Genomic DNA, 26,333 nt, shown 5'->3' with positions numbered 1-26,333 from the left:
ACGAATCATACTCAAGCCCAGACATTACAAGCTCCGGAACCACAAAGCTACTCGAAATATAATGAGCCTGTAGTTTGTCAGAAAAGACCATCAGTCATATGCCATGAAGTTCAATGACACTTGAGAACAGCATCGATGATGTCATCCTCACGAGCTGCAGATCTCCATTCCATTTGTTTCCTTCCTGTTTCTTCCCTTCTGCTTCTGCCTGGGGCAATTACTGGTCCCCATGACTTGCTGAGCTTGACTAGGAATTCACATTTTAGATGATGGTGATAATTCTTCGGGCAGGATTAGGAAATCAAGGACAGGTGACAAATTCTTTCCTTCCAAAGGAGAGTTGTCAGAGTCGGGCCCCCAAACCTGTGATTTATTGTTGCCCCAGAGGATCCATTTTACAGTCTTGTGGCTGATTCTTTAAAGGTTTCTTAAAAGGGCAGATAGGTGCCTGTATAAATGCCTTCAAGTCACAAGTAATTGATCATAATTATAGGTCCTTCCCACAGATAGTTAAGCCTCAAAGCTTGAAGAAGCATAATAAACACATTAGTTTTTCTAAAGTTTGAGATATTTGATGGATTTGCCTGAAAAGCTGTCTTGTTAATGCTGGCTCTGGGACTGCCAGCATGCACAGGGATAATGACTTGAAATTCTTGCTTACCTGTGGCTTGATGTATCCCAGGCCCAAGCTTGATCAGCCAGTCAGTGTCTGGGATATAAATTTATTTCTATTTTACAGTTAGTAATTCTAAATCCGGGAGCCTTTGCCAGAATCAGACTTCAGTATGAACCTATATTAGAGCTTCTGCACTCTACAAATGAATCCCGTCTTACATTCTGAACTAAGTATACATAGTGGATAAAATAACTTGTTTTATCAGCAGTCTATCCATTCACCAAGTATTTATCAAGGGCCCAATATTTGCCAGACACTGCTAGAAGCTGGGGATACATCAATGAACAAGTTGAAAAAGTCTCTACATTTACAGAACTTAACCTTGTCATGGGATGAGCAATTCTTTGATCTTTTTAAAAATTCACTTCTCTTTCTTTCCACTGACTTTTTGCTATATTTCACCTAACCATTTTTTTTTTTTTAGAGCAGCTAATATTTGTGATAATTTGGTTACCGTGAATTTGCTGACTGAATAGTTAAATAACTGAAACAGTAATCAGAATCAAATGCTTTGGTGGGATTAAATTTCACCTTAGGGACATACACAGATATCTGTGTAAGACAACATTGACATGCAATTGATAGATATGAACATCTGAGCTCCACTTACTCAACAAGGATTTAGGAAGGACCTACTGTTTAAAAACCAAGGGGATTTTAAACAATAATTTTCCCTGGTTTTGAAGGAATAATATGGTCACCATAACCCGGAGACGTGAGTATCATGTCATTCCAGAGATACTGGTTAGCGCTATCAGTGTGTCTCCAGGGATGAAATCTGTTAGGGTGGCAGGGGAAGTAATTCAAATTCAAGTACTTGTTCAGTAATCTAAAACTCACAGTATTTCAGTGAGTAAACTGGTGATGTCTTGAATATGTTAAATTATTACTATTAGCAAATTTAATCACTGCTTTAAGAAAACCAGAAAAATGCATATAGCTCACTGATTATTATTCAAGGAGAGTTTTCCCATTTCCTGTTTTTAATGATCTCAGTAATATCATAAAAAGAATAAAAATGTGATTTCTCTAGGAAAACCTCTTAACAGAGTAGAAAGATATATGATTTGTTGCTGCATAAACATGAATGCTCAGGTGGGTTAGTTTATGGGAATCCTTCTGAATAAAATGTTATTTTGTGGGTGAATAATATGTTTATTAGGGCTTGTTTCAGTGAAGGCAGGAGAAGCAGGAATTTAAAATGTTTTTTTATGTGAAAAGTAAGCTTTGTCTTTCATTCTCTGAGAGCTCCTTGAGAAGTTTCCAAGTTATTGAACTTATTTAGTAAATACACATAAATAAATAAATACTTGTTGCCGCAGAAGAACTTGGTAGTGCTGAATTGTGGCCATGGATTGCGCTGTATCCTTTTCACACAACTGTTATCACTATGGAACTATTAGAAATTTCTCTATCAATGAGAAAGTAGCTCCTAAAAGGAAGATCTGTTTAAACTTGAGTATCTTTTAGGGTATTTTCCTATGTTTAGAACAAAGGTAAGTGGATATCTGTGAAAACAGACTCCTTATTAAAAGTAAATTACCCTTAGGAAGGAGAGAGTCGCCTTGAAACATATATATTACTCTGTGTAAAACAGATAGCGAGTGGGAAGTTACTCTATAACACAGGGAGCACCACCTGGCCTCCTGTGACGACCGAGAAGGGGATGAGGGTTGGGAGGAAGGCTCAAGAGGGTGTACACACACACATACACACACACAGAGCTGATTCACACTGTTGTATGGCAGAAATCAACACAACATTGTAAAGCAACTGTCCTCCAATTAAAAATCAAGTTTTAAAAAAGTAAATTAAGAAAAATCATGCCTCACTATTAATGATTTCCTAAGAATGTTTTTAAAGAATAAAACATCCAGTACTCACACTGTGTCATGAGAAACTCATGAATGATAGGATTGGAAGACACTTTGGAGGTCTTTCAGCCCTTTGGTATTCTAGATAAACTAAAGTCCAGAGGTCAAGCAGCTTGCCTGTCATGCCATTTGAAAGTTGTTGACGTGCTCTAAAATCTCAGTAGCAGTTTTAAAATAATTTTTTTGTTTGATGGAAGAAGTTAACTCCAGTGAGTACATTTCTAGTTTGGAAAAAATGAACTATATGTAGACAAAGATGATGGTTTGCCAGGAATAAATGACATATCAACTCGGAAAATTCCTGAGTTCTGCAGTATGCCTTACTGAAGTAAATCTGTAAAAAGTGTGGTGATTATCCATTAAATTCTGCTTTTAAGGAAATTGGGTAATAACTATGATCATTTAAATAGGTATAGTATGGATAAATAATGTAGTTAAATAATTAAGTAATAATACTAAATTCATTTGACACAAAGAAAAGTTAAAAAAAATCTAAATGCTTGGTATTCATCTTATGAATGAACTATTTCATAATGTGGCCCTGGCATCTAATACCGAGTTAGTGAAATAAACACTATAATACTTGAAAATTAGGTAGGATAGCAACTTCTAGACTCCTAAGCAAATATGTGTTGCCCCTGCTTCTTGAACTAGTCACACCATTTCTGGTTCTCAGGAGGCTCAGATAAACTTCTCATCTTCTTTTTTAAGGTTTATTTTCTTTGTTTTTGTCTGTGCTGGATCTTGAGCACTGCGCTCAGGCCTTTCGGTGAGTGGGAACCCCTCTCTCGTTGTGGCGTGCAGGCTTCTGACTAGTGGCTTCTCTCTTGGGGCACCCTGGCCCCAGGCATGTGGGCTCCCAGAGTTATAGCTCAGGGGCTCTAGAGCACCCACTCAGTAGTCACGGCGCACAGGCTTAAGTTGCTCCGTGGCGTATGGACTCTTCCTGGACCAGGGATCGAACCTGTGTCCCCTGCATCGGCAGGCGAATTCTTAACCCCTAGATCCCCAGAGAAGTCCTCAGTCTTCTTAGGAAGGAAATTAATCATGAGCTTCCTAGTGTTAACACAGCAGAGATGAAATCTGGGTACAGGAGGGGTGGGAGTACAAGAAGGTAGTGTTTGGAAGCGGGGCCTTTTCCACGCACATGGAAAATGGACACAGGTGGTTGGTGACAGGCCTGCCTACATAAAGGTTACCATTTGATTGATCATCTATAGATGCTAAGTCTACTGGGGCAGGCGAGTGAGCAGTCAGAGGGAGGAGTTTTGTAAGAGCTACTGGGCAGTTGTTCTGAATGTCACCCGTGTGTTGCCCTGCTGGATTTTGTTTTACCAGCTACTCATGTAACTGCTCCCCATTAAGGTGAAATAAAGGCATCTTTTAAAAATATATATATATTAATTTAATTATCAGCATGTGGGATCCAGTTCCCTGAAAAGGGATCAAACCTGGGCCCCCTTGTCTTGAGAGCTTGGAGTCTTAACCACTGGACCACAAGAAAAGTCCCAAGAACTTTTTTTTTTTTAAATTATTTTTAATTGGAGAATCATTGCTTTCCAATGTTGTGTTGGTCTCTGCCACACAGCAGCGTGGATCAGCCGCAAGTGTACATGTATCCCCTTCCTCCTGAGGCTCCTTCCCACCCCCCGCCACTCCTTCGGGTCATCTCAGAGCACCTGGCTGAGCTCCCTGGGCCGCACAGTGCTTCCCACCAGCTGGCCGTGTCACACGTGGGCGTGTGTATGTGTCAGTGCTGCCCTGTCAGCGCATCGCCCCCTGTCCTTACCTCGATGTGTCCACAAGTCCGTTCTGCACGTCTGCATCTCTATTCCTGCCCTGCAAACAGGTTTGCTGCTGCTGCTAAGTCACATCAGTCGTGTCCAACTTGGTGTGACCCCATAGACGGCAGCCCAGCAGGCTCCCGTCCCTGGGATTCTCCAGGCAAGCAGGTTTATCAGTACCCTTTGTCTAGATTCCATATATATGCATTAATATATAATATTTGTTTTTCTCTTTCTGACTTACTTCACTCTGTATAACAGACTCTAGGCTCATCCACCTCACTGCAGCCAACTCAAATTCGTTCCTTTTTATGGCTGAGTAATAATCCATTGTCTATATGTATCACAAAATAAAGGCAGCTTAAAACATGTGGCAGGAATCTGTGTGTGTGTACACACGTGCGTGCAGCAGTAGCCTGGAAGTCCATTTGAGATGGAATCATTATTAAACAGTTAGTAGTTTACCTAAATTTGGACAACTACTTACTTTGTCGTTCAAGTAGCCATTTTAATTACTGAGTCCTGTTTAGTCTTCCTAAAGGATTTTAGTTCAGTAGAATTAGAATCACAGTACAGGAGTTTTTTTCATTGAAAAGGATTTTAGATTTAACTTGATTCAACCCTCTTTGACCTGTGTAGAAATTGTTGTGTAAATGCATTAAAAATTTGTCTGATTTTTAATCCGTTATTTTATTCCTCAGTTACATGAGTTGTAGATACAAACTGAAGATAACTAAGGTTCAAAAACAGGTTTATCTCCCGTGTTAACAGAACAGGATGACTGATGGGCATTGCATATCAGAGAACATTGCCTTGAATGAGAAAAGTATTTTCAGTTAAATGATTTTGTTTGCTGACTTGAAGACAAGTATCTTTTATATCCATAAATAACAGGGTCCATATGTTAGTTGCCCAATATGTTTCCTGAATGAAGTAGAGTAAACTAAATTACAAGTCCCTCACATGAGAACTTTTCATCATTTTAAAGTTGCATGTAACATTAGTAGGGCTTCCTTGGTGGTTCAGTGGTTAGGAATCTGCCTGCAGTGCAGGAGATCGATCTGGTTCGATCTCTGGGTTGGGAAGATCCCCTGGAGGAGGACATGGCAACCCACTCCAGTACTCTTGCCTGGAGAATCACATGGACAGAGAAGCCTGGAGGGCCACAGTCCATGGGGTCGCAAAGGGACGGATACTGCTGAAGTGACTGAGCAAGCGTGAAGGCACACATAGTAAGTATCTCGAGCTAAATGCTGGCAGATTATTGCTTTTAACTGTATCTGTACACCACGCTATTTAGTAAGAACATTCAAATACTTACTGATATTTAACATTTTCCCTGCGACTGTCTATATTTTTTTAATCTTTAGTCCTAACTTCAACTTCGATAGGATCTTCTTGTGTTTTCTGTCTGCGTTCACTCCTGGCGTCCTACGGTGATATTGACTAGTCCATTTCCTCTCCCTGGGCTCCTTGCCGCCACCGCTGTTTCATGGGAGCTGGTCTCAGAGGATGCTGGCCTCCCTGTACCACCTGTTGAAATGCTATGTATGCATCCTTCAGAACCAAGCTCTAATGCCACTTTTTTTTTTTGGCATACAGTCCTCTTTATTATTTGTAGTATTGCTGTTGGGTTGTTCCTTACAAACAAAGGAATTCTGATGAATTCAATTTCACACCTTCCTTATCCCAAAAGAAAAAATTAGTGCACCAGTGTTCGTAACTGCATATGTTGAGTTATCAAAGTTATCTGTGACACGGGTCAATTTCCATTTTGAGCAAACACTGATGAAAATCAGTTTCTTCACTTAAAATTTTACACGTCGGAGGGTTGGGAGAATTTTCCACAGTCCAGATTCTGTCTTCATGGGTTTCAGACCCTGTTTCTCCTCCGCTAGTCATGTGCTTCCTGACTTTTGTGTGTCCTTAATACCTTCATTTGGATAAAATTTTTGCTTCCTTTGAACCTTAACAACTTCAGCCCTCTCTTATGGTACTTAGTATATGTCTGTCTGCCTGTATATTATTATGCCTATTATGTAAGGTATAATATCAGTCTTCCCTCCTCCCACTGTTTTCTGATCCTTTAACTTTCCACACCCCAGTGGTGAGCTCCTTGAGGCAGAAAGTGTGTATTGGGTCATGTCCATTTACATTCTACATCCAGTGGAAATAAAATGAATAAATGAACAAATGAATGAATTAAGGAAAAGGGGGTCTAGGTGTTAAGTAAGGGATCATGTGGGTTGTTTCCATCACATGAATGTTAATAAAAAGAAGTGTCGAATAAAGAGGGAAAATGAATCTGTATATTGGGTTATATTTATTTGGTTTCCTGGGAATAATAAATATTGAAAAGAGGAATTTTCATTTTTGTTTCACTCCAGCATATATAGTTTATAGTCAAGTAAGTTTTAAAATTTAAGTAATTCCCATGGTTAACTCTACAGTCTTGGACTTAATTTACATACTGTAGAGAACATTAACATCAGGAAATGTGCACACATTCAGTAAAAGTTGAAAATGATTTGCACATTTTTTAATATGAGAATTGTAAGTTACTCTGAATACATTTTAATCATTTACTTGAATTCTTTTACTTTTCTTTTTACCACTAATGTGGATTTCTGTGCTGGAAGAACTCTTCGGAGGAATACAGTGAAGTGAAATCTTTCTGTGTGCTAAGTCATTCAGTTGTGTCTGACTCTTTGCAACCCTGTGGTAGCCCACCAGGCTCCTCTGTCCATGGATTCTCCAGGCAAAAATACTGGAGTGGGTTGCCATTTCCTCCTCCAGGGGATCTTCCCGACCCAGGGATCAAACCCTTGTCTCTATGTCTCCTGTACTGGCAGGCAGGTTCTTTACCACTGAGCTACTGGGGAAGCCCCTTACCCAGTATCCTGTTCATTAATGGGTGTATTGTGGACAGGTCTGAGGACACAGCAACCCTAAGAACACATTGTCAGAACCGTTGGAAGTGTGATGATATCTTTTTTAGTTCACTGCTCAATTTAGCTCAAGGAGGAATTGAATTCTGTGTTCTTTCTCTTTTTATTTCAATATCTCAAACGGAATTATTCCTTTTTATGTCACACACTGGAATTTCTGCTTTTTTAAAATTTTCCGAGGCTCTTCTTATGGCATGACCACCTTAGGACATTTTAAATTTCGTTCCATATACTCCGTGTTTAAGTCATTAAGATCTATCCACAGAAAAGAGGCAGTTCTCCTTCAGGGACACTAATGTCTAATGAAGTCTCTCTTTTATTTTGCTTCCTTTGATTGTTAAGTAATCTCATAAATTTCTGTGTTAGGTATGCCTAACAATTAGTGTAAAACATGTACTTTTCCTAATGTTTTCTTTTCAGAAGGCAAGGTATGAATGTGTAAAGTTGGAAACATTAACGCTTAGCCCTATTCAGCAACAGAACAAGAAAAACAAAATCTGTCTTTGCATTTTAAATGTTAGGCTATTGGCTCTGACCAATACATTTTAAAACTTTTTGGTGGAAACCAGGAAACTAGCTGAGTGGTTTCAAGTTGGGAGTTTTAGATGATGTCGTCTACATTCCAACCATGAGGAATCACTTAAAGGAGCTATTAAATAGCCTTGGATAAAAATGGGATGTTTTCTTGTTGAGCCATAAGAAACCCGGAGACAAGATTTAGAGATTGGGCTGGAAAGGACTCCTGTTGCTGATCATGACTGAAGTGTATTTAAGTTATGGAAGTCCCCTTAAAGAACAGGGACTGCATCCCTTCTTTGAAATAACATACCTCTTATGTATTAAGATGAAAAGAAAAGTTGCGACATCCTGCTAGTTGTTACAAATTCTTTTAAGCCCATGAGATTTAATCAGTGGTAATTTCTCTAACCAAGAGCTCATTAGGCTGGAGCTTAGGGTTGATGATGCCTCTTGGGTCCTCAACTAAACCAGTTAGTTTTGCAAAGAGCAAAAGGTTGACTTAGAGGGGTGGAGTTGGTCTCCAGAAGAACTATACAAAAGCATGGTTGATTCGGTGGTACCCATTCCTGATCCTAGAAAAATAGTGGACTTTTGAAATGAGTCAAGAGTAGCATCTTTGTTTATGCAAAATGATATAATTTTTTTCCCACTTTAGGTGATAAAGTTGAGAGGTGAAACCATCATTAGGCCAATAGAGAATAGTTAAGAGATATACCTTCCTTACGAACTGAAAGGACCACAGACTCATTAAAAGGAGGGAAGAATATGGCAGAAGGTAAGCTAAGTTGAGGTAGAGCTGAGAGATACTATATGGTGAAGATGTAAAATAGTGACAGAATCTGGCAATGCTTGGATAAATCTAAGTTTTCTTGGAGTTCAAGATTTGAAACCTAGTGAAGCCTAAAGTCCTGGCACGTTTAGAAAGACCACAACCAGTGTTTGTTGAATAAGTAAACTCAGGCTATCATTCTTTTTAATCCCATAATGATACAATAGCATAGTTGTCTGATTCCTTTTTCTTGGGTACCTTATTTTAGCCATATTTGTATTGTCCATTGTGCCTACCATGCAAATGTCTTGAAGGAATGCATGAATTAATATAGAATGTATGCTTCACATTAGAACATAAGCTCCATGAAGGCATGAATTTTTGTCCCTTTTCTTCACCACTTTTATCCCCAGTGTCTAGAACAGTGTCTGGCATATAAATACCTGTTGAGTGCCTTACCAAAGAGCTAAGCAGTGAGCAAAGATTACTCTTTTACAGGAGTTTTTATGATAGTAAAAATGTAAATTAACGCCAAATTTAGCAGCTGCGTTATTTTTCTATTCACTCATTAGTATTGCATTTAAAACTCTTAAGATTATATAGTCTAATAATTATATTAGTAAATTGGATTATGACAGTAATTAGGAGTTATAATAATTAGCAAGTAGACTGGACACTAAGATATATTCCCTCTAAACTAATTTTTCCACTGATATTTTCATTCAATTATGAACATAATTTTACATAAACAGTACTAACTGATATTTTAAATGGTCATATGGTTTGTGGCAGAATTGATTTAGATATTTTGGTGGGAATTTTAGGATATAGTTTCAGATTCCCTAGGTCATGAAATTTTATAGAAAGGATTGACATACAGTTTCCTGAAGAGTTTGAGCTGTCAAGTTGTGCTGTGAGCCCCTCTCGCTGTCCTTATCACAGGCCAGTCTCCCCGAGAACCTTGACCCAGTCCTGCTGTTCGGCGCTGCTGCCTCTCCAAACACCTTCTTCTCTGCTCAGATCAGTGATCACCCAAGGGATCTGACATTACTTAGTTGTGACTAGTAGTAATGATGGAAAGAAAAGGAGAAAAAAGCAAAAAAGGAGTGAGAAGGGGAGGAATGGAATGGTGTGGAATAGACTAGAATAGAGTGAAAATGTGTGGTGGTCCCAGTCTGTTGTCAGATGCGTTGCCAGGCGTTGTAACTGAAGTAGAATACCAAGGGAGTTATTTGCAGCTTTTAATTTAAAGTCATTGTGTTTTCTGTTAAAGAAGTTGTTCTGATTAATATGGCTGTGTAGCAAATTACCCCAGAATTTAGGGGCTGAAGACAACCTCTTTCTTAGGCTCAAGCATTCGGTGGCTGGGAAAGAGCACAGTGAGAGTAGGATCTCTGCTCTTCGATGTCTGAGTCTTCACCTTGAGCTGACACAGCTACTGGGGATTTGCTTCATTTTGAGATGATGTCTTCATGCACAACAGTGGTATTCAGTCAGGCTGGTTGATAACTGCTAAGACCTGAGCAGGGGGCCTGTGGTCCGAAGCATGGGTGCCTTGCTTCTGCGTGTGTCCTGAGCTTCCTGTCAGCATCCAAGCTTCAGAGTAATCGGACTTAGGTGGCCCTGCATGGCTCCACAAGGCCGTCAGTGTCCTCAGGACCATTACTTCTGCCACATTCCGTTGGTTACAAGTGAGTTCAAAGCCCCACAGATTCAGGGGAGGGCACATCTACCATCTCTTACTAGAAACTATTAAAGAATTTGTGCCTCCCCCCTTGATAATCATGACGTATGTGCTTGGTGTTTAATATAGCAGAGTATATGATAAAGAAGCAAGGCTCCTGTCCCAACTGTCCCATGGTGTTTAATATAGCAGAGTATATGATAAAAAAAAAGCAAGACTCCTGTCCCAACTGTCCCTGTGCCCAGTACTCAGATACAACTTCTTTAAATTCTGTTTTTGGTGCTTCTGGTTGTTCCTCTGTGGATCTAGATAATATACTATGCTATATTTCTTGATATCTAAACTTCAGATAATCACTATTGACTTCCTGCTCTGAAAGATGAAGACTTGGCTCATCAGTATTACTCCTTGTTAATCTCCTTCCTCTTTGGTTTGATAGGGACATTTTTATTTTTTATGACGATTGAAAATAATATCTTTAAACCTAATTTTTTTTGGTTCTTTCTCTTTTGGCAGTGTCTCTTGAGTCTACATTTAGTAAGAGAGGAATTCTTTGTTTCCCTAACCTTTCCTCTGCCTTTGTACTCCATTTAATGTCACATCTGCCATCAGCTACTTTGCTAAAGTTGTTAAATGTTTGCATTCTGTTTTGCAACCTCAGGTATAGGTCTGGTGTTAAAACCCTGTGAGGCTGAGGGAGTCCTCCTTTCTTCAGTACAGACATCTGGATTCTCTTTTCTTATTCTGCGTCACTTTTGAAAAATTACACCTATTTTAGTGTTCTGCTTTTTCACACCATGACTTTCTTGTGCTGCTTTATTTTTCCTGGACTTTATGATTGCCTTTTTATTTTTCTTACACTATTTGCCTTTATCACAGCCAGAACATCTTCTTTTCAAACACCTCATCATATCATCTATTTCTGTTGAATTGCCTGCTTTCCTGAAGTTTCTCTGAAGTTTTGGTTTACTTAGAATTGGCTGTTTACTTGGATTGATGAAGCGTTGTCTTCCTGGGAGTTTTTCACTGCTCCTCTGACTTGGAGCTACTCATTCCCACATCCTGACTCTTCTCTTTAGTGGTTCACACCCTTCTTTTTGCTAGTGTAGGTTTGTGAGAAACTCCCTAAGAAATTGTGTGTGGGAGATAAGCTTTTCTGAATCCTCACCTGTTTGAAAACATCTTTATTGTCTCTTCCAATTGATTATGACTTGACTGTTTTTAGAACTCTAGGATGAAAAATTTTTGCCACAAAATATTGCTTTCTCTGTATTCAGTGTTACTAATAAAAAAAAGTCATCTACTGATATGATTTTCTAATTAGTTCTTAGTGACTTTTTGTTTTGCTCTGAAAGCTGCTAGGATGTGTTCTTCAGAAATATGTGACTGGGTGTGGTGCTTTTGTAAGTTGAATTTGCTGGGCATTCCTTGAGATCTTTCTGTGCATATTTATTTTGTTTTTAAAAGTTACTTTTTCCTATTTGTTCTGTTCTTTCTTTATGAATTCCTCTTGTTCGTCAGATATTCATTCTTTCAATTGGGACTTCTAAGTCTCGTAAAGTTCAGTTTTACAGACTGGCCTCTATGTTTCTTACCTTCTTTTCCTCTACTTTCTAATTATTCTATTTCCTTTGGGCTTGTTTTGCTTTATTCTAAAGAAATCTGTGTTGTTTTCTAAACATCTATTGAATTCACTCTTTTCGCAGTTATATTTTTAACCTCAAACCATCTTATTTGATGTTGTTCTTTGCTTGTTGTTTTTTGATAAACATTCTATTCTGGTTTTTTGGCTGTACTATGTCCATGAATTGCTCTAAATTTCGAAAAGGTTCTCCTTATTATCTCTGTTTTAGTCAGTATTTTGTTCCTAACTTTTTTGTTTTTCCTGTTGCTGGATTCCTTAAAAGCTGAGTAGTATTTGGATGGGCTTCCCTGGTGGTTCAGACCGTAAAGAATTCACCTGCATTGCAGGAGTCGTGGGTTCAATCTCTGGATCCGGGAGGATCCCCTGGAGGAGGGATATGGCAGTCCACTCCAGTGTTCTTGCCTGGAGAATCCCATGGACAGAGGAGCCTGGCGGGCTACAGTCTATGGGGTCGCAAAGAGTTGGCACGACCGAGCGACTTTCACTTCACTTCAATATTTGGATATTATTTTGCTTTTTTAAAAAAAATCAAGTTTATTGAGATATAATTTACATACAGTAAAAGACATCCATTTTGAGTGTGTTTTTTAGTGAAGTCTGACAAGTTTATACTCTCATATAAACTACCTTCACAATCAAGATCTAAGACATTTCCATTACTCCAGAAGTTCCCTTAGGCCCCTTTGCGGTCAGTCTCCTTCCTCTGCCTGAACCCCTGGCAACCCTAATCTTCTTTTTGTCATTATAGATTTTATTTGTCCTTTCTAGAGTTTCATACATGGTATCAAACGGTATTGTGTTTTTTTGTATCTGACTTGCACAGGTATTTTCGAGGTTCATTTATGTTGACTGTATTAGTAGGACATTCTTTCTCATATGAATTTGCCATGATGTGCGTTATTTATTTATTCATTCACCTGTTAATGGTTATTTGTGTTGCTTCCAGTTTGAGGTCATTATGAATAATGCTGCTATGACATTCGTGAACAGGTCTTTGTGTTGATACGACACGTGCTTTCATTTCATTTGAGTAAATATCTAGAGGGCTCCTCTTGTAGCTCAGTCGGTAAAGAATCTGCTGCAATGCAGGGGACCCAGGTTTGATACCTGGGTCTGGAAGATCCCCTGGAGAAGGACATGGCAACCCACTCCAGTGTTCTTGCCTGGAGAATCCCATGGACGGAGGAGCCTGGTGGGCTACAGTCTATGGGGTCACAAGAGTCGAACACGACTTAGTGACTAAAACCAAGTATCTAGAGGTGGTTTGCCGACTTGTATGGCAAATGTATTAATATGCTTAATTTTCAAAGAAACTACCAAGCTTTTCCAAACTGGTTGTACCATTTTGTATTTCCACCAGCAGTGTATAAAGGTTCCACTTGATTTGCCTTCTACTCAACATTTGGTATTGTCAATCCTTTTAATGTTAACCATTCTATATTAAGTGTGAACCGATACCACATTGTGGTTTTAATTTGCATTTACCTAATGACTAATGTTATTGACCATCTTTTCATTTGCTTATTGGTCATTCTCTTACCTTCTTTCGGGAAGTATCTATTCAAATATTTTGACCATTAAAAAACTGGATTATCCCATTGTATTGTGAGTTTTTTATGTATTGTGGAACACTCTTTTGTCAGATGTATGTGTTGCAGATATTTTCTCCAGGTCTTTGGCTTGCCTTTTCATTTTCTTAACAGTGTCTGTCAAAGAGGACATTTTAATTTTTCCAAAGTTTATAATTTTTTTCTTTGATGGATTTTGTTTTTTTGTATCCTATCTTTGCTTTCCCCAAAGGCACATAGATTTTTTTTCATGTTTTCTTCTAGAATGTTATAGTTATTGCTTTTATGTCAAGTCTGTGGTACATTCACATTAAATCTGTGTGTGGCTTGAGGGAAGAGTCGGGTTTCATTTTATTCTTGTATGGATATCCATCTGTTCTAGCACCATTTGTTAAAAAAGACCATGCCTTCTTCATTTTGAATTACCTTGGCACTTTTGTCACAAATGAATTGACCATGTAAATTTAGGTCTGTCTGTGGACTCTCTGCTCTGTTCCATTGATTTATATATTTATACTTTTGCCAGTGCCATGATGTTTTAATTACTATAGTCTAATAGTAAGTCCTGAAATTAGGTAGTGTAGGTTTTCCAACTATTTTCTTCTTTTTTGAAAGTTGCTTTTGCAATTTTGTCTGCTGAAATTTTGCTAAGAGTTTTTGCGTCTATGTTCATGAAGGATATTGTTATATAATTTTCTTTTTTAAATAATGTCTCAGCTTTTGGTTTGGAAGTAATCCTGATATCATATAGTGAATTGTATAAATGTTTCTAGCTCTTCTGAAAGATTTCATGTAACATTAGTATTATTTTCTTACATAGTTAACATTTTACCAATGAAGTCATCTGAGCCACGGATTTTCCTCATGGGATGGTTTTTAACTTCAGATTTTATTTCCCTAGTGGACATGGAGCCATATAGATTGAATCACTTTGTAACTTGTTTTTCAAGGAATTATATGTTTCATCTGGCCTTTAGGGTTTACTGGCATAGATTCTTTTATTTTCTTATCTTTTTAATGTCTAGAATCTGTAGTGATGTCTTCCCCCTTCATTTCTGATATTAGTAATTTGTATGTTCTCCCTGTTTTTCTCGATAATACAGGTAGATTTTTGTTAACTCTGTTGGTGATAAACCAGTTTTTGGCTTCATTAATTTTCTTTATAATTTGTCTATTGTCTATTCCACTGATATTTACTTTTAGTTTTATTTCCTTTTCCTACTTACTTTGAGTTTAATTTGTTCTTATTTTTTAGCTTTTTGAAATAGTAGCTTTGTTCATTGTTTTTAGAATTTTATTCTCTTCTAATATAAGCATTTATGTTGTGTTATTTGCTTCCCACAAATGTTGACATATTTTGATTCCATTTTTGTGTGATACAAAATATTTTAGCCCTGTTTTGGTGATGAATTTTTGACTTGTGGGTTATTTAGATTTGTGTTTTTAAGTTTCCAGACATATACAGAATTTTTCAAATGCCTTTCTGTCTAATTAAATTCTGCTGTGATCAGAGAACAATACTATACGATTTTATCCTTTTTAAATTTATTAAGACATGTGTTGGTCCATAAAGTGTATCTTGGTACTTGTTCCATTTGGTTCTTTTAAAAATACTTCCCATTTTCCTCTCATATGTTCATGTTTTCCTTTAAGTCTTTAAGAACTTTTATAATAGTTGCTCTTTGTCTGCTATTCCATAATCTGTGTTATTTCTGGGTCTATTCCTATTGACTGATCTTTCTCCTATATGTATGCATGTCTGATACCTTTTTATTGGATGCCAAACATAGTGAATATTTCATTGTTGGCTGCTTGATTTTGTTCCATTCTTTGCAAGAATGTTGAACTTTTGTTCTGAGGGGCAGTAAGTTACTTGCAGTTGAGTTTGATCCTTCCAAGGCTTACTTTTAGTTTTTGTAAAATGTAGTCCATGGGGTTGCAAAGAGCCGGACACAACTTAGCAACTGAACAACAACAACAAAATGAGGAGGGGCGCTACTCTGCTTTGGACTTTATTTCAGGGCCGGGTAAGGCCCACTGCTAAGGCAGCATTACCCTCTTGTGGTCTCTCCTCTTTGGTTAGTGGGAACTAGAGAGATTTCTTGCCTCTGGTGAGCTCTAGGAATCATTCAGTTTACAACTTCCTGGTAATTGTTCTTCCTCAGAAGCAGTTTTTCACTTGGCCTCAGGCAGTTGCACATGTGCAGATTCAGGCGGGAAGTCAGTAGGTCCCATGTGGATTTCTGAAGCTCTTTTCCTGGGTAGTTTTTTCTTCACCTCTCTGTCTCAGGAATTTTAAGTCACCTTAGCTGCCTTGTCTTCTCAGCTCTGATTTCTACCTGCTCAGCTCAGATGCTGGACCTCACGGGATGTTTCTCTTGCGGGTGCCCGTGGTCTGGAAATCGCCTCCAGGCATAAAGGCCGGGTGGTCCAGGGCACCTCGTTTGCTTCCCTCATCTCCGGGGTCACAGTCCTGTGCTTCCCACACTCCAGTATCTGAAAACAGTTGCTTCATGCGTTTGTCCAATTCCTGGTTGTTTGTGTCAGGTGAATAAGTCAGCCCTCGTGCTTACTTTATAGCTCTAAAAACCCATTAGTTTTTGTAAAAACTGGGTAGCCAGTATGGCTGTTTATTGCTGCATTCCTGAATTTGGAGGACGTGTAATTAATCATCTGGAAAGGAGTAATAAATGTAGAAAGAACATCATCTTTTTCTTCCATTACCTGTCGCATCTGGCTATCTAAATCCATCATTCTAGATTTTCATACCATATTCATCCTTAAGGCCAACAGCCAGTTTAAAGCCCATATCATGCAGTAACTAGTTTGATGTCATTGATTTTAACCAACTGGTTTTTCTTATGAGAAACAAACTGAGAAAAATAAAACTCAAGATGAATTAATTTCTTTGCAGGAATTTCCCATGTCTTGATGATTTAAAAGAATCTATTTTGCATTTAAATGAATCATTATGAGCTTGATTGAAGCTTGTTGGATACTCCAGATTACTCACTGTAGTGTGTTTTTTGATGGAGGCAGGAAGTGAAAAAGCAAGGTCTATGAGATTTTTGTGTCTGTGAAGTAGTTTAATGTTTCTCATTGAGGCTTTGGTCACTAGGGTAAATGACTCAAGGTATCTATTGCTGCTTAGCAGTTCTTCAGGGGGAATTTCCCCCACCGTGTTTCTCCCCTCCCCAAAATAACTAATTATATACTGGAAGTTTCAGTAAGTTGTTCACAGTTTGTGAAGTCAGCATATTTCTGGAAGCTCACTGTGAATGTAATTCTTCGCTGTACGCATGCTTTTGTTTCTCCGTCCTTGCAGCCAGCACTGTACTGTAAGGACACAATTCTATCGCTATTTTTCCCCCTCTCTCATTTGATGTGGTAGTTTGCATACAGCTGCAAGTAGACAGTTACCTTTGAAAGGAGCATTTGGCCGCTCTAATTTGATTAAAGAAAACCACCTCAATCATTTCTAGACTGAGAACGTTTTCATTTTAACTTGGCAGTCGGAGTTGGGAATGTACTCAGTGCACTTAGATATGTGGGGAGCCTAGTCAGGGAACAAAACCGGCTGCTCAAATGAAGAAAGCTTTGGTGCAGTTTTTTTTTCTCTCTCTCTTCTTAAGGCAAGCAGTGTTTTATAGGATTGCTTCTCTTCTCTCCCAAATTTTCTACAACCATGGTTTTCACCTCCATCTCCTCTTCACGGTTATTTACTTAGGAATCCCAGTAAACTAATTCTGGCAGGGATAAATTACTACCCTAACACAATCCAAAGGACTTTAAAATCCTTAAAAATTACCTCATTTTTGTATAGAAATAAAACCCCAAATCATAAAGGACTGTGAATGGCATAGGTTTTTTTGGCCACTGTTGGGCATGGCCAAAGACGTGTTTAGACCATGGGTACAACTGAGAGTCTAAACAACAGCAAAAATGCAGACCAAGGTTTGGAATTTAGCTGTGGCTTGCATGGAAGAAAATTACTCCCCATCAGAAGCCTGCAGCTCCAGCCCTAGGCAGTTATCTCACACGTGCGTCCTTCTATTCTGAGATAGAAGATCTGATCACCTGGCTAGTGTGACAGTTGGAAATATATTCTGCAGATGGTGGGTTGGCATCAACTTCATAGATGTTATTGAAAATGCTCGAGCAGGAACTTGATGTCTTATCAGGTAAATCATGAACAAATTCATGAACCACAGTTCAGTAATGTATGGTCTTTGGGGGAAAGATACTATGTGGGCATCTTAAATTTAAAAGTTAGAGTGTGAAATTTTAAATATAAGTTTCAGAGTACACATGGGCCCTTGGAGACACAGTTACATTATTGTTTATTAAACAGTTCATGTCTTGAAGCTACCATTAATATCTGATATGATATCTGTGGGTTTGATCCCTGGGTCGGGAAGATCCCCTGGAGAAGGAAGTGGCAAACCCACTCCAGTATTCGCCTGGAGAATTCCATGGGCTGAGAAGCCTGCTGGGACACAGTCCATAGGGTCATAAGAGTAGGACCCAACTGAGCAACTAAACCACGACCACAGTGATATTTGCCTGGGGCTTTGCTGTGCATGAAAGCTAGGCAGATCTGAGAGATTCCTGCAAGACTTAATCATTCTAAGAGATGGAGAGATGCACGTAATAGTAGGATTTGAAGAGGACTTGATCGCGTTCAGTCTCCTGTTTCGTGAACAAAATCACTCTCCTTAAAAAAAAAAACCAAAACAGAACACTCCAGATGGTTGAGTGGATGTATTAATATTAAGGGCTGTGCAATAAATGTCTCTCAAAGAGGCATGATGAGCAACTGAACAACAGCAAATAAATGCTGTTTGCTAGAGCTGTGTTGTCATCGTGCGTTCTTCTCCCTCTTCTGCCATTTTCAAGCGCTGGAGTCATTTCCACCTTTCATCTCAAGACTTGTAGTCACCCTAGTCTTGTCCTTCCTTTGAGAGTCAAGGGCCAAGAAGCAGTGCAGTCTTGCTGTTCTGTTTTCACACGCAGTAGGGAGCATGTAAATCTCCCCTTAGTCACGTCTACATCATCGCAGCATATGAAGGTGGTAAAGAGACTGAAAAGATGACCGCTGCTCAGCTGGGGTTTGGGGGTTCGAGGGTTTTGGTGGAAACAGCTTTGTAAATGTAGTTGAACCGCACCCTGGCTAGCTCACAAAGCTTATTTGTTCCAGTATAGCCTAGCTGCTTCTATCCATGCGATTTTTCAGGCCAGAATACTGGAGTGTGTTGCCATTTCCTCCTCTAGGGGTTCTTCCTGACCCAACGACCAAAGCCCAGTCTCCTCTGTCTCCTGCATTGCAGGAGACATTGGGGAAGCCTGAATAATATACTACAGTGCAATCAAATATTGCAAAAAGTAATGCTTGCTGTTTTTGTTTTGTTCATATTCTACAAGTATAACATTAAGTAGCATTTGAGAAATAAAATGCTGATGATTGAGGAAAAGTTAGTTTAACATGGATAAAGTATTTGGAGACTGATGGAGATTCTGGAGGAAACTGCTTAATACTGATTCTTTAATATCGACTTCAGACTTTCTCTCTCCTCAATAGAGTATTGTTGTAATATTTCTCATATATAATTGCCTTTTTAAAAGTATACTTTTGTATTGCGCAGTACTACATACAGAACATTGCCCAGGAACTACTGTTGGAGGTCTCAAGGTTCTCTTCCGTGGATTCTAACTTTGGGGTGACAGCTGTTGAAATGCAATGAAATTATTGAATGTTTCTGATAAAATGTATAGAAACTAGCCTGAGACCAAGGTCTTCTTTTGTTCTGATTTGTTTTTAAATAGGTAAAGAATGTGTCATTCCCTTGTGTGTGGCAGTTGTTTCCTTCTTAAGCGCTGTTAGTAGATTTATTCTTGCAGTAACAGAGGGTGGGGGATGATTGTTAGTCCCATTGTGCAGGTAAAGAAACAAACACAGAACTTCTGCATGATCTGTTCGAGGTCACCTCAACCTCAGGTGTTATTTCCCCTTAGGGTTCTTGTGTGGTACTACAGAGTGTTTTAGTCGCTCAGTCGTGTCCTCCTCTTCCAGACACCATGGACTGTAGCCCACCAGGCTCCTCTGTCCACGAGAGTCTTCTCCAGGCAAGAATCCTGGAGTGGGTTGCCATGCCCTCCTCCAGGGATCGAACCTGCATCTCTTGCGTCTTCTGTATTGGCTGGCGGATTCTTTGCCACGGAGCCACCAAGTGTTTTAGTCATGCGAAAATCATTTGGACATAGGACTCTTTTTGGCTAAGGCCTCTTTGGGAAATGAAGCAAACATATACTGCGTGCTGACAGAGGCTGGACTGAATTTTTGGGAGAAAATTATCTTCTTATAACCAGAAACTAGAGGTCTAATTGCTTAATTATGACAAGTATTAAATGCTGTATATATAACATATCCATGTTTTTAGATTAAAAACTTTTTTTTCAACTAGTTGTTTTAATAACGTATGTAGAGATAAGTGGCCATGGAATTGGGACTGTTCCATAGTGTTATTTGTCAGGGTTCACGCTGCTTCACTTGACGGCAGTCAGTTTTCCATGCCCGAGGCCAGTGAACAGAGGAAGGAAGAGCCGGGGGTCAGAGGAAGTCGGCTCACCTCTGACTCTGGCACCAGAAGTGCTGACGAGGTGTCATTTAGGCTCGGGATGACTCAGCACTTCCTGGTTGCTCGCTGCAGCCCGCTGCGGCTAATAGTATCAAATGACCTTGGTCCCAGCTGAGGGTTTCAGGGAACCTTTGGTTTCCTCGCTGTCAAAACTTTGAAATAAAAAAATCATGCCTTCCTTTCTGTTTCTTCTGAATTCAGGGTATTAGGTGTGAGCCCTTAGTCTCTGCACTGGTTTACATGCTTTTCGGTTCTGGACTGGAAGTAGCTTTGGCCCTGAGCTGTACATAAATATATCCTTACTTCTCAAGTGAAGGCAGCCGTGTCATCATTCATTTGGTCTTTGTATTACTTCTGTTCAGTCCAGTAACTGGGGCAGGAATGGAAGGAAGTGAAGTTCAAACTACAGTTGCCGTGTATTTGTTAAGTTCGATCTTAGGAAAGGTTTAGTGACCCCAGAGGCCAAGAGAGGGAGGGAAATCATAGATCTGTTCATTGGCACCTCATCAGTTTCTGAATAGTCCACAACAGGCCCGCTATGTGAGCAAAAAGGAATTGTTTTTATTAGTTAGTTTTATACTTAGAACTAAGCAAAATTGTTACACTCTAAAGTCATTCTTGGGCTTCCCAGGTGGCTCAGTGGTAAAGAATCTGCCCACCCATGCAGGAGACGTGGGTTCGATTCCTGGGTTGGGAAAATCCCTTGGGAGAAGGGAATGGCAACCCACTCCACTATTCTTACCTGGGAAATCCCATGGACAGAGGAGCCTGGCAGCCTTCAGTCCATGGAGTCGCAGCGTCCGACACGACTGAGCACGCACGGACACACGCAAAGTTATTAATATCAAGACATCTGAAGATGAACTATTTCAGAAAACCTTAAAAATTTTAGAAGACATTTTTTACCTGTTTTCCTGAGGTGTTAATAGGACCTGGTTGAGAGTTTATTCTTGTTAACAACCAGCTGGTTTAAAATTTTATGAAAAAGATTTTAAACTATTTTTATTATTTATAATAGAGTTTATAGACAAAGTTCTCTAAAACTTGTTATTGAGACAATATTAAAGTGATTTTTAGCAAAGTAATACCTATATCACAGAAAGAATAATGTTGTATTTAAGACACAAATATTTATTGTTAAATGTTTCTTTATGTATTTCCATCTTTACAGAAGCTTCTAAATAGCAAGAATTTCTAGCTCTTTAACTGGTTCCAAATAAGCAAAAGTGAAAACTCCTACAGAAAACACAACCCTGACCTTTTTGCACATGTAATCCAAATAAAAAGTTAGCTTTGAAGTGGCATCTTGTTACATAATCATACTGAAAATATGCAGTAATGTGTATCCGTTTGAATATCTTTCATCCAGAAACATACTTTTGTTTTTTTGACTATCCTACCAGCTGAAAATGGGTTGTGTTCTGGTTGTTCATCTAACCACCAGCCTCAAGGTACTTGAGAAATTACGTGAAGAGCTTCGCTTCAAAGCATGAGATTTTCAGAAAGGTTCAGGCCACTGGAGAATTGAAAGTGGAATTTCACTCTGATGATGATTAAAATAAAAAGTAAATAATGGAAGAAGAGAAGCAGAATTGACAAACCCAGTTTTTGCCAGTCAGAACATCTGTCCAGTCAATTGTAAATTTAACTTACACAACATTTACTGTCTAGAAGGTGCTTAATGTAAATCATTTGTTTGAGACATGTCTAAGCATTTCTACCAAACTATTTGGCCAACTTAACTTTAGGGTATACAGTGTTAGAAAGCATCGCAAATCATTACAGAGAATATGAGAATAATGACCAGGACAAGAAGAAGCAAAGGAAACCCTGTGTTTTCTTGTGCATTCTTTGAGATGGTGCTCTAGAACTTGCAGAACGGGTGGCGTATACTTAAGACTCCACATTTCTGGTCCTGCCCACCACAGTACAGAAACTCACATTTTGCTTTCTTCTGCATTTTCTCATCTTTTGCTGATTCAATGAGTGTTTTGCGTATTGAGCTATAGTAGGAAATTCTGCATGATTATCACTGAAAATGAAAAATACCTTCTGAGATTTCTGATTTTTTAAACTCTTTTTTTCAACTTTCAGAAGGGAGTCTTTTTGTTAACTTGCATAATTAATTGAGGAATCAAGTGCTCCAGTTAAGAAAGCCTAGTGAATAGAAGGTTATCATCTCTTCTGAGCATTGTCTCATTTTCCAAGAATTAGACTATGACAGACTACACTGAACAGTAAAACTAATAATTTATTACTTTGTTGATATTTGAGGAAATATTTCAAGATTTATCCTTTATTGTAATGTTCATGAGCTACAGTTATGATGAAGACTGTGCCTTCTCTCAGAGAATTATAGTTAATAAAATGTTTACTTGGTTATACAGATTGGCTATTCATGACAGGCAAGAAAAGGCCTTGTATCATGTCTGTTGAAGAAACAGTTATTATGGTATTGTGTTTTGATTAGATAATAAAATTTTGCTCTTTTAAACTTGTAGATTACGGAGGGAAAAGTTGAGATGTTGAGGTGTGGTAGCAGTGAGACGTATGCAGGAAGTTTAGATGGAGAATAAAAAATGAAAAATATAGAGGAAGAAGAAAATTCTGAGAGTGTATGAATAGATAAAATAGAAAAAGAACCCCCAAATTTAAAAGAGATCAAATTAAGGAAATTCTGTCCTAAAGTTTTGAAAGGTCAAAATAAGTATGGCAAAAAACTGATTCTGAGTGGATGTCTCTAGACTAGACAGAAGAAATGAAGTTAAAGGGGAAAATAAAGAAAAAACACACCTAGAAATACAAAGGAGTCATAGAGAATTAAAATGAGTTTGGCTCCAAAATGAATAAAAGCTACAGTTTCAACATGCTTAATCTTACATTGTTGACCTCTTGCCCAAAACCTAAACAAACATACATTTGTTTGTTCTTTTCATCTTATGTCTCTTGTGGGAAACAGAAGGTACATTCATCCTGTATTCATCCAGCTTTTGGTCTTACGGTAGAAAAATGGGAATAAAAGAGTTGTTATACTTGACATGCAAACAAGGTTTTGGTCTGTCCCATATGTTGTAAAGTTCCTGTTGGTTTTTCTCGTTGACATTACGATACCCAGTATGCTATGCCCATTATCTGGTTCCAGAGAAACTCTTGCCTTGTGGTGTTAAAATATGAACTGACTTCTTTAAACATACACACTAGATAAGTGGTAATCAATTTAGGGCATTGGGTTCTTCTTTTCTCACTCACGGTCCCACCCCTCTCCTCCCTGTTCTTTTTCATAGGGATAAATGTGCATATCCATTTGCATTTCATTGCATATGTTTATAAAGATGCTAATAAAGTGGTAAGCAGTGACAAAAACAGAGGAATGGTGATGGGACAGGAATCATTAAAAAGGGGGGGGGGGGCTAGTCACTTCATAGTCTTCAATTATTTACTTTTTGAAAAAGACATTTTAAACAGTCCTTGATACATTCTCAAATACATTGCTAAACTTGGGAGAATTTGGAACATACTTTTGTAAATATTCTATTAGGGGGAAAATCCCCAACTATCTAGTCTTACTTAATGTTGAGGATTAGAATCATCTATAGACGGCATGTTTCAATCATACTTTTTTTGAGAAGATAGTTTTTCTTTTTTTTTTTTTTTCCCCTCAGTGGTCAAATATACATAACATAAAATTTACCATTTTAACCATTTTCAAGTCTACAATTCAGTGTCATTAAGTACATACACCACACTGTTGTGTAGTCATCACCACTGTCCATCTCCAAAACATTTTTTGTCATCCTATGCTGAAACTCTGTAGTAATTAAAATGCTAACTCCCCATTCCCCTCTCTCTCCCAAGAAGGTAGATTTTTAAATGACATTTTATGGCCAGGAGATGAGGACCAGGCCAGGTCATGACATAGCCAGGTAGCAGCCTGGTATTAGGATTGGAAGGAATAGAGACCCACTGAAGCTAGCTCAAGAAGGAGGGGTTTTATCTAAGGGAACAGGGCCCTCATGAATCTCTTTACACACTTGGTCTCCTGAAATGGGTTCTGCACTCCGGGTGTTCGTAGTTCGTCTTGCAGGCAGGGACTGATCGCCTCTGACTTCTGCCTTCACCGCTTCCTGCGTGTCTCCATGCTCAGGGCTCCCTCACACTCCACTTCCATGAGCCGTCATGGTCTTCTCAGCGCTGGTGCTGAAGGAGGGTGATGATGCCCTGGATTCCAGAGAGGCTTAAGATCTGGTGTGGGGCCTGAAAGCCCCAGCCTAGGAAAGACTGGATTTTGGTCTCAGTTTCATATGGTTAAGAAAATGGGTTGACATTTGATTCTTTGTTGTTCTAGCTAAGGTCTGAGTCTTTAAGAAGCAAAATCCCGTGTTTGTCATGAAAACACAGCTCGAGGATAATTCTTAAATCATTCTGAAGTTTGACGAAGCATTTCCAAAAACCATCTGTGTGTCACTAGACAGATTTGAAGTTGTATGCAAAGACTCAACAGTAAGTGTTCCGTCATAAACACTTGGAGACACGTCGGGTGTCGCAGGCCCTGAGAACCCTGAAGGAGTTCCTAGGTTGCCTGGATGAGCATGGGCCACAGTGGTGTCTCCCACTTACTCATTTTGGTGGGAAAAGCATGCTTCTCAGATGGAAAAGTGGGAACATCATTATAGATAATGGATTTTAAACCACTGAGCAGACGTGCTGCTTGGCTTCATGGTTTTAAAAGACACCTTATGTATAACTAACTCACTAGCTTTTGCCTTTATCAGCTGGCCTTCAGAGCAGCCTCATTTTGACCCCAAATGACGTAAGCCCAGGGGAGGTGACCTGGTGGCGGAGCAGGCTGCAGTATTCAGTTTTCAGCTCATCCTGCTGAGCTGTGCCACCCTTCATGTGCCTCCCTTGAGGACACAGAGCCATTGGAACTTCCAGCATCTCTGTTCCTCATGTCCTAGTGCCTGTCACAGCGAGTGCATGTCATGTTTTACGGTTTTCGTTCCCGTGCCTCCATTTATAAAATGTCATTATTTCATAGGAGGTGATTCAATAAAATAATCAGTGGAGAATGCTTAAGATTAATTAGGGTGGGTGATATTGAAGTCTGTGAATGTGATAGACACATTGATAGGCTGAGACCTCATTGTTTTCTGAGTCGTTTGGACTTGAACCTTGAAGAGTAACCTTTTCTGCTTGACACAATCATCCAAGTCCGGTAGGTTTTCCCTTCAGAATGCCCCCCGTGCTGACTTCCCCCTCTTCGTTGTCATTGTTACTATTCCAGGGTTCTATCAATACAGGGCCATATACATTTTTTCCCCTGCCTTTTGTGTTAACCATCTTCTAGTTCACACCATACTCTCTTCCAATGAAACTTCATGCCCAAAATGACCTTGCACGCCTACCATGTCAAGTCCAGATTTTATCTTTCGGAGCCCACTGTAGCCTGGACCTGTCTTATGTGTTCATGCTCCTCTGTCCTCTGAATGAACTCTTGCTTACGTGGCTCTCAGGCAGAGCCTGCTGACTTCTTCCAGCAAGTCTTGTTCATGTGGCTCCCTTGTCTGGCTTGCCTTATCTTCTAATTTGTTTGATATGCACACATCTTCAAAGGTTGAGCTAGATCTCATCAACTCCATGAGGGCCCTTCTGGAGACTCGAGTACTCCCATTGACCACGTAGCCCTAAGCAGTTTCTTTCACCTGCTTAGCTCTGTGTTCTGTCTGGTCCTGCAGTGTCCATGGCTGCTTCACACATGCATGTTCCCTTTCCTCAACTGTGATGAAAGCTCTTTGTGAAAAGTGTCCACAGCTTTCATCTTTTTTTGTTGTTGTTCAGTCGCTCAGTCGTGTCAGACTCTCTGCAACCCCATGGACTGCAGCACGCCAGGCTTCCCTGTCCATCACCATTTCCTAGAGCTTGCTCAAACTCATGTCCATCGAGTTGGTGATGCCATCCAACCATCTCATCCTCTGTCATCCCCTTCTCCTCCTGCCTTCAGTCTTTCCCAGAATCAGGGTCTTTTCCAGTGAGTCCACTCTTTGCATCAGGTAGCCAAAGTATTGGAGCTTTAGCTTCAGCATCAGTCCTTCCAATGAATATTCAGGGTTGATTTCCTTTAGGATTGACTGGTTTGATCTCCTTGCTGTCCAAGGGACTCTCAAGAGTCTTCTCCAACACCACAGTTGAAAAGCATCAATTCTTGCACTCAGCCTTCTTTATGGTCCAACT

The 26,333-nt window shown here is 39.3% G+C and overlaps 1 protein-coding gene across 3 annotated transcripts in view; it reads left to right on the top strand.

Moving 5' to 3' along the window:
- Nucleotides 1–26,333, top strand: part of CDK6 (cyclin dependent kinase 6) — a 253,918-nt gene that overhangs the window by 5,924 nt on the left and 221,661 nt on the right. The gene's annotated exons all lie outside the window — the stretch shown is intronic.

The sequence above is a fragment of the Cervus elaphus genome, chromosome 18, assembly GCF_910594005.1.
Source record: "Cervus elaphus chromosome 18, mCerEla1.1, whole genome shotgun sequence".
NCBI lineage: Eukaryota > Metazoa > Chordata > Mammalia > Artiodactyla > Cervidae > Cervus > Cervus elaphus.
This window is presented reverse-complemented; position numbering and strand designations above follow the sequence as displayed.